Genomic DNA, 10,110 nt, shown 5'->3' on the forward strand with positions numbered 1-10,110 from the left:
TGCACACCCTCTTATAACTGGGGATGTAGTTGTGTTCAGAATTAAGCAATCACATTCAAAATCATGTTAAACAGGAGTCAGTATACACCTGCCATCATTTAAAGTGCCTTTGATTAACCCCAAATACAGTTCAGCTGTTTTAGTAGGTCTTTCCTGACATTTTCTTAGTCGCATCTTACAGCAAAAGCCATGGTCCACAGAGAGCTTCCAAAGCATCAGAGGGATCTCATTGTTAAAAATGATCAGTCAGGAGAAGGGTACAAAAGAATTCCAAGGCATTAGATATACCGTGGAACACAGTGAAGACAGTCATCATCAAGTGGAGAAAATATGGCGCAACAGTGACGTTACCAAGAACTGGATGTCCCTCCAAAATTGATGAAAAGAAGAGAAAAAAACTGGTCTGGAAGACTGCCAAGAGGCCTACAGCAACATTAAAGAAGCTGCGGGAATATCTGGCAAGTACTGGCTGTGTGGTACATGTGACAACAAATTCCCATATTCTTCATATGTCTGGGCTATGGGGTAGAGTGGCCAAACGGAAGCCTTTTCTTATGAAGAAAAACATCCAAGCCGGATAAATTTTGCAAAAACACATCTGAAGTCTCCCAAAAGCATGTGGGAAAATGTGTTATGGTCTGATGAAAAAAAGGTTGAACTTTTTGGCCATAATTCCAAAAGATGTTTGCCGCAAAAACAACACTGCACATCACCAAAAGAATATGATTCCCACACTGAAGCATGGTGGTGGCAGCATCATGCTTTGGGGCTGTTTTTCTTCAGCTGAAACTGGGGCCTTAGTCAAGGTAGAGGGAATTCTGAACAGTTCCAAATACCAGTCAATATTGGCACAAAACCTTTAGGCTTCTGCTAGAAAGCTGAACATGAAGAGGAACTTCATCTTTCAGCATGACAACGACCCAAAGCATACATCCAAATCAACAAAGGAATGGCTTCACCAAAAGAAGATTAAAGTTTTGTAATGGCCCAGCCAGAGCCCAGACCTGAATCCGATTGAAAATCTGTGGGGTGAACTGAAGAGGGCTGTGCACAGGAGATGCCCTCGCAATCTGACAGATTTGGAGTGTTTTTGCAAGGAAGAGTGGGCAAATATTGCCAAGTCAAGATGTGCCATGCTGATAGACTCATACCCAAAAAAGACTTAGTGCTCTAATCAAATCAAAAGGTACTTTATTTTTACTTCCCTCCACCTAAATGATTTAATTTGTTCAACTGAGTTGTACAGTTTGTACGTAACATTAAAGGTGGAAAAAGTTCTGAAATGACTTATCTTTGTCTCTTTTTTTACATCACAGAACCCTGACATTTTAACAGGGGTGTGAAGACTTTTTATACCCATTGTAAATTTTTGTTTTCTTTTTTCATTTTCGGAAAACTTGTGGCACCACATGAGATCTGAAAAATACTCACCAGGCCCCTTAGCAAATACCTTGGAGTGTCTACTTTCCAAAAAGGGGTCATTTGGGGGTGTTTGTACCATCCTGGCATTTTAGGGCCTCTGAAACTGATGGATAGTCAGGAAATCAAATGCGCAAGTCACGTCCTTTGAAAGCCTGAAAGTGATCATTGGATTTTAGGCACCCGTATACAGCTAAGCTCCCAAAAAGCCTCACATGTGGTATCCCCATTCTTAGAAAACGTAGCAGATTATGTTTTGGGGTGTAATGCCACGTATACCCATGATGTGTGTCGGAAATATCTCAGTAAAGTGACAACTTTATGGGGAAAAAAAATTGTATCACTTTCAAAAAACTTATGGCAAAAAGTAAGATATTCTAGCTAAATTTTTCAACAGCTCAATATGCCTCACGGGAAATACTTTAGGGTGTCTACTTTCCATTTGGGGGGGTGTTTATGCTGCATTTTGGTAGGTGTTTATATCTGTTGCTGTCAGAATACAAAGAACAGTGCTGCAGTTGATTGGCGTTCCTGCAAAGCAAACAACAACAGTTAACAATAACACACAGTAAAAATATAACATTAATTCAATAACACAACATATTTTTTTAACTTTCTTTGTATAACTTAACTTTCCAGCTTTTGATTTTAGGATCTACCAAAATGTAACAGTTTCCTGACTACTTAACATCTTTGGAGACCCTTCTTGTGCAGAATTGTGTGGGCCCCTATACTATGTCTGTACCCTAGACCAATAGTTCACTATGCCGTGGTAACGACGGAAGCAGTCCTTGATGCAGAGGATGGGTTGGTAAGGACAGAAGGAATGAAAAACAATGCGTGTTAGGCCTTAATCCATGTTTATCACAGACACAACATCTTTTTGGGGTGACCTTTGTGTTGGGGTAGGTTGGAGAACATCTGAAAAATGCCTCTCATGCAGCCGGCTAACTGCATCTGAAATTTGAGCTTTAGACCACAGCACCTTCTGGATACAAAAGGGCTGAAATAATTGCTTTCTGAAATTTTAGGAAGGATCCAGTTGCTTCCAGTAGCTTTTCAATTAACAAACAAATAGTATAGAGCCAACTGAAGTAAATATATAGACCTCTGGAAAGCTACTATGGGCTCTACTGGTCTGTGCTTGAATTCTTGATGTCTGCGGTTGTATTACATTACAAGTGCTAGCCACCTCACCAGCTTGTACTGTGCTGCTGGTGCTTGCCACTTCACCATGAATTACTGCACTACTGGTGTCTAAAAGACCAGGATGTACTATGCTGCTGGTGCTTGCCAGATCACCAAAAAGTAGTGCAGCTCTAGCTGCTGGAGCTTGCCAGATCACCAAAAAGTAGTGCAGTGCTAGTACTTGCGCCCTGTTGCATCTAAGTTTCTAGCACTTAAGCAACTTGAAGTCAGGTATGCCTGATTTTAGCAGGGACCTTTTCACCATCGTCAGGGTCTCCCTGCTTTCTAAAAGTTCATATTCTGAGCCTGACTTTGATAGTGAGGCTCCCCTTTTGCTCTCATCTAGTGTACTTTTTTTTTGGACATTTTGGGCACTAATTTTACAGATACCTAGTGGCAACTATGGGAAAAAAAGATCTTGGCTAGCAATCAGGGACTGCTTGTGCACTAGAAATAAAATTAACTGCCAGTGCTAGCAGAGATCAGGCCTGATCTTGCTAACACTGCGGTTTTGTGGACAATGTATCAGAGGAACCCTATACTATTGGGGACACAAGTATATTGCTGACCGTGACCAGGTGACTGATTCAGACTGATACTATACTAGTAATGATGGTGATCAGTGACCTATAGTGTGACTGAGATAGTGTTGCTGGCAATCAGGGACTGGTGATAACTGACACTGGCTTGGAGGGACACTAACTGACTCTCACTAACACTATCTGACATCATTAGTGACACTAATACAGTGATTAGTGATAATACTGTACAATGTCACTGTACTAATGATACTAACTGAGTGACAGGGGTGATCAAGAGGGCAATTAGGTTAACTGTGTGACTAACAAGTGTATGTGTGCTGATTTTACTCACAGACTGGCAAGCTTTTCTCCCTGATCTCAGCTCTGAACGGTAAGTGAGATCATGGAGAAGAACCATCCAGATCTGCTTTCTGTGTTTACTAACAGACTGATCTCTGTGCTGTGGTTGGACACATTGGCTATAAGCCTGCTGACAAACTTGTGCCGTGTCCAACCCCAGCACAAGCAGCAGGGGGCATGTGCACCTGTAAACCCAGAAGTTCCCCCGCGACACACGCATACTTTGAGAGGGAACAACAGAGCCGCTGGCCAACAACTGTTAGTCAGCAATTGCTTAAAATATCTCAAGGTGTGTCAGTAAGTGCTGGGTGAGCGAAGTGTGTCCTCTTCAGGTGTGCAGGGAAATCACAAAATAAAATTCCTTCTCCATTCCATGTCCACTTTCCCACCTTTCTATTCCCCCAAGCCCATCCAACTTCTCTACCCTTACCCCCACTTCCCACTTTTATCTTTGCCCCCCCCTCCCTGCAGCCTCTTTATTTCTTTTTGCTTACACTTCGGCTACTTCCCCAATGGTTATATGGGGTTTACCCTGAGTTTTGTCCTGCTGCCCAGGTGAAAGTACATTTTAATGAAGATCTGTTTTGAATTGCAGTTTCTCATTTTGCTTACACACTGCTGTTCGCATACAAGTGCCTTAGGTTGTGTATTTGTTTATATTCCTGTATTTGCTTTGAGTTTGTGAAACTCCTGTGCCTCTTTACCTCTTCCCTCAGTTTGTTCAAAAACTTTTGAAAATATAAACATGTAGCACCCTGCTGCAATATCAGTTGCAGGATGTTAAAACAGACACAAGATGTCCTGCAGGTCAGTGGCACTCACACTCTAGGAGGAGAAAAAGCCTCATGGACCCAGGCAGGGGCGGACTGACAACTCATGGGGCAACCGGGCAATAGGGGATCATGGGGCCCCTGTGTCTTTGCCCAAACTCAAAAAAGCCTATGAAAAAGGTACCATGGGCATCTCATGGGGCCCCCTACTGACCCCGGGCCTTCGGGCAGTGTCCGAGTTTCCAAATGGTCAGTCCGCCCCTGGACCCATGAGATTGAACAGGAAGTGAGAGGGGAGAGAGTTGGAGAGCAGAAGTGGAGAGAGAGCTGTGCAGGCTGCCAAAGTACCGGAGCAGGCAACAGAGGGAGAGAGGAGAGGAGCCAGGAGGGATCACTGACCACCAGCTTCGCCAGCCTAGAAAGAGAGACATCCTGTCTGCAGGTGACCCAGAGTGCTGTGACCAGACCGAGTGCTGCAGTGGGGATCGGAAAACCACTGGGGATCCCATCCACTGAAGGAGAGAGACCGCCAGGACCTGCTGGAAGCCGCAGATCGGGTGAGAGAGTCCCATACACCAGCCAAACAAGTGAACATTGACATTCCTTTCAAATCTGCCACTTTCCTGCACACAGTTGCGGACATTACATATAGCTAGCATGTGTTGCGGCCTATGTCCCCTGGCTGCTACTACATATTTGTAGCATAATTCAATCATTAGAGCTGACCGCAGTGCATGCCTTCTGCAGGCCAAACCACATCATTGTTCCCTTAATCATCGGCCTACCCTCTTAAAGGAACATCTACCACCATTGTCATTAGTTAATGCAGCCCAGAGAAGATTTGCCTTCTGCAAGTTTTCCTGCCAACTTCTGATACCTTTTTGCCTAAAATTTGTAACCTGTTTAGTGCATTAAAGGGACATCACCCAAGGTAAATGCCACTTAGAGGGATAGCATTTGTTCTTCCTTTTTTTCCCTTGCATTAATCCTTTGAGGGACTTCCACCTTCATCTCTTTCCACTTAAAAGGTCTGGATCATTGTAGTGCACCAACTGGGCCCCAGAGAGTGTGCAGAAAATTCTTCATTGCATTTAAAGGGACGATGACTACCCTAATTAAAGAGCTTTTTTCCTATTTCAGATTTAAACCTTGCCATCAGATCCTAAGGGCCCAAAGTGAGTTAGTTCAACCTTTGATAGTTTTCCTTGCTCACTGGGGACTAGACACACGTCAGGTTTGAGGTTCTGGGTTAATTTCTGAATAGCAGGCCTGCCAACACTGATTGAGATTTTGCTGTATGTGTTGTTTTCTTTGCTGCTTTCCCTGGAGACAAGCTGCTACACAAGCTGTGTGTGTGTGAACAGCAGACAATAAGAGAGTGTCTATTCTGACACCAAGAAGATTCAATCCTACTAGGCTGAAGAAGTCACGTGTTAGCGTGACAGAACTAGTAGGAATAGAGCATGGTGATGTCATTACATTTGGACAGTAATCGCCATCTTGGGACTCCTTGTATATACACCTGACTGTGGGTTACACAGTACATGCCTGCTGGGTCTGTGACCCTTGTTTTTATGTAAGTAGCCATTTGGCTGTTTTTGAATTTTTAAAATAAATATCTAAATACTACATGTAGCAATCGTGCACACCAAGATGGACACAGCCATCCATCTTGTTAAGAATCTTCCATGCTGTATCATCTCTACTCCCAAATCAGCTTTCCTCATCCCCCTCCCTCTCTGTTGAGTGACATATGGTCTGTTTGATGCAGATCACAAACAGCAAACTCCATGGGAGGGCGTCATGGCTATAAATCCCACAACCAAGCTAGGGCCTAGCTGTCTGTTAGCTGTGCAATCTGGGATATCGTAAAACCATAAATCAAGTCCTTCACTGAGTTCAAAGACATTCTAGATAAGTCATAAACCAGACACCACATTCAACATCCATTTTCCCCTATGATTACATATCTTGGATTATGAAAGATTACACAAACATGGAGCCCATATTCAGACGGCTCACTTTGAGACCAGTCTCCTGGTATATTACACCCCCTATCTGACATATACCGGAGAAAAGAAAATTATATCTCCGTAACCATTCAAAATCAGATATGTCATATTTCATATCTAACCATTCGGCAGATGCGTCTGCATGTTAATCTACTAGTGGCAAGGCTGCTAAATGCACTGAGAATAAGCTATGAACCATAATATGAGTTATGAGAGTTTTTGGTCATGGTTTGGTTCTCCACCTACAACTCCCTCCCCAAATGAGGCGATTGGTTTAATGCTCCAGAGAGACACCCTGTGGAGTTGCTAGAAAAAGCTAAGCTAGGCTGAGTTGAGGTGTGTCAGAGTAAAGTGAAAGAATTCTCCTTTTTTAACATCTGAACTAAGGCTGGGAGATAAGGCATCCTTTTGGCTCATGAAACCTGATCTGCTTAAACCAGGATGTTTGCCAAGTACTTTAACCCTCTAAACTCCTTTCTGTTATCTCTTTGCTGTGCTATTGTTTTCTGTATATGTATATATATATTGGCTACATCTTTTTCTGTAAATATTTTTATTGCACCCTTTTGACCTTTTAGTAATTAAATCTTACTTTCTGAAAGTGTTGAACTGTTTCTAACACTCTTTAATTCAAACTACGAATTCCTGCCTCTGTAGAGCGCTACTGTGTGTGTGTTTTAAACTTCGGTATATCGCTGCCTGCGGTGACAGTGGTAAACCGACGATTATTCAAACATCATAGTGTTATTGGTAATATTGCCGAGTTTCCTCTTTCTCTGTACAAAAAGGAGGTGGTGGCAGTGTGAAGGGTTAATTGCATAATTAACCTGACCCAGTAACAATCATGCTCAGGCTGCAGGTACATCGATTGTGGTTCGTTAGCTGGAAAATCATTGTGCAGGGTGCAGCTGGGTGTGGCATTGTTAGGCAAGTAACAGCCCGGTTTTAGATTAGCTAGTCCTTCAGTCACAAGTTTAGTGAGAAGGGCTGGGGTCTGACGCCGCGATCGTCACACTACACTATGGAAGTTCTATCTTTGACTTCTTTTTGAGTAATCTGAAGACCCCTTAAAGATGTATTTGATCGTTTAAATGATTTTGATGGGAGCTGTTCCTGTGTCCACTTAAAGGAAGAGATCCTTCCAACCAGGGATCATCCGGAGATACCGATTGCTCTTTGACTCCTTGAGGGTCGAATTTTTTAGGCGAGAGCACACACTAGAATGTGATGGATATATTTGGCACCATAAATATGAGCACGCAACAAAAAGTGGGAATATAAAAGTTGAAGAGCTGAAAAATCTGGATTTTGCTATTATATATTTTTTGGTGTTATAATATTTGTTTTTCACTTGTTGGGACTTATTTCTTCACTTCTTGGGACTTTTTTATTTATTTATATCAATTGATATTGTATATGTCACAGTTTTATAATTGCTCACTTTGATTTTATATTTGCTTTGGAATGTATTTCACCTTTAATTAAGGTAATAAGGATACACAAGGTTTATTAATATTCTTTCACTTTAATATTATTTGTATTATGATTTTACAATATGGTATTTTAGTATTTACAGCGCTACACCATTTGTTCAAAATAATCCGACTAGGCTGTTGTCTAAGAGAGGTATTAAAGGATAAGTTCACATTTGAACAAAAAATAATAACTTCAATTTTTTTGTAGGTAAGATAATGTGCATTTATTATTTTTTGTTTTGGGAGCCTGTAAAGCATTGCACCAGCGATCAGAAGAACGCTGATGCCATGCATGTCTCTTGTAGGCCTGTCAGTATATCTGCTTACCTGTATGAGATGTATGGGAAAGCAGATATACTGACAGGAAGAATCAATCAATTACCACAGCACTCACAGCGCCGTGGTAGATCATTCAGAGCTACAAGCTGACAGCCACAGAGAACTGTGCATAAGTGATGTGGCTGGGTGGGCGTGTTTTTTAAAAATTTTGACAGCTAGTGGGGAGAAAAGATCTCCAGCTAGCTATCAAAGCAGGGGAGAGGGGAAACAGTGGCTGGTCCATTCATAACAACCTGAATATGGCTGTAACATGTTCGATGTTTTGAAAGATGAAATTATCCTTTAAGAGTATAACTAGGCAGGAGCCAGTGCAGCCCCAGGTTGGGCAGTTAGCTTGCTGCAATTCTGAACAAGATAACGCATAGAGCCTTTGTGGGCCCAGATTCAGGGACTAGATAATCCAGATAGCCAGGAAGCTGGAAAATTGCTATTTGTTGCTTTGACCCTGGAAACCCCTGCAGTAGTAATCCTCTGTATGATTTTTTGATCTGTACTTTTGAACAAAAGTGGGCAAAAAAGCTTTGAAAGGTTCTTTATTGACTAATCCCCTATATATATATTGTTCAGGTCTTCCCTTTTTTTGTCTTGCAGCCAGACACAAGGTAGTTTCATAGCCAGGTACACATACACTTTCACTTGTTGTCTTCAATGATCAGTCTAGGGGTGTTTTTTTTTTAGTTTTATTGTTGGTGTACTTTGGTAGTGATGGGGAATGAGTGGTTTTCTCCAAGAATAGAATTATACACCACAAGGTCTTTATCTGATCTCTTAGTCAAGCTTTAGTTGAAGTCCTTGCTGGAAGCAGGTGAAAAACTTCTCCTTCAGATTAGAGCAAAGTCTCTTTTAGCAAAGAGTAAATGGACAGAGCTCTTCAGAACATTAGCCAGTGTTCCCTTGACTGGAACCTTAGCTTAGCACACAAGATGGGGTTGACAGTAACAGTCAATGAGATCCTTAGGATTTCTGTACTCACAAGGCCCAAAAGAACAGCTGGTAGCCTCTTCCATGTTACCAGACCAGATTCTTAGTAGACACCCTCTCAGCCAGCTTTTTAAAGAACCAGGGTCACTCTCTCTCTTACTTCAGGTCCTCAGGTCACACAATTGGGGCCACATGGCAGAAGGTGCCTGGGGAGGCAGTGTGCCCTTCCCCAGGCTGGTACAATCTTCTCCCGGAAAGACCCAGGGCTCAGTGTGGCTAAAGAATAAATAACCTCTCCCAGCATCCTTCAGGGTTACATTCCCTGAGATTGGCTGGAGCTGCATTATTATTCATACTGTTTTCTGCATGAGTTCCACCACCGATACACCTAGGACCTTCCCATGTTACTTGGATACAGAAGAAGCCAGAGGCAGAGCTAACAGCACTTGAACACACTGAGCAGGCATTACTAAAAAATTGCAGTTTTCTATTAATCATTAGATTTTCCTAGCAGTTTTCCTGTTAAGCAGGGGAACCAACTATAATCTACTTACCCTAGCACCTACCTAGTATGGTGCTACACACATACAGTGAAGGAAATAAGTATTTGATCCCCTGCTGAATTTGAATGTTTGCCCAATCACAAAGAAATGATCAGTCTAAAAATCGAATGGTAGGTGAATTGTAACACTGAGAGACAGAACAGCAACAAAAAATTCAAAAGAAATGCATGTCTAACAAATTGTGCACTGATTTGCATGTTCATGAGGGAAATAAGTATTTGATCCCCTATCATTCAGCAGGATTTCTGGCTACCAGGTGTCTTTCATACAGGTAACAAGCTGAGATTAGAAGGGAATGCTGCTAATCTCATTTTGTTACCTGTATAAAAGACACATGTCCATGGCAGCAAGCAAACAATCAGATTCCAAACTCTCCACCATGGCAAAGACCAAAGAGCTGTCCAAGGATGTCAGGGACAAGATTGTAGACCTACACAAGGCTGGGCTACAAGCCAAGCAGCTTGGTGAGAAGGTGAAAACAGTTGGTGCAATCATACGCAAATGGAAGAAACACAAAACAACTGTCAGTTTCCCTAGGTCTG

This window comes from Staurois parvus, unplaced genomic scaffold (genome assembly GCF_062004578.1).
Source record: "Staurois parvus isolate SC_StPar_1 unplaced genomic scaffold, SC_StPar_1.0 ptg000044l, whole genome shotgun sequence".
NCBI lineage: Eukaryota > Metazoa > Chordata > Amphibia > Anura > Ranidae > Staurois > Staurois parvus.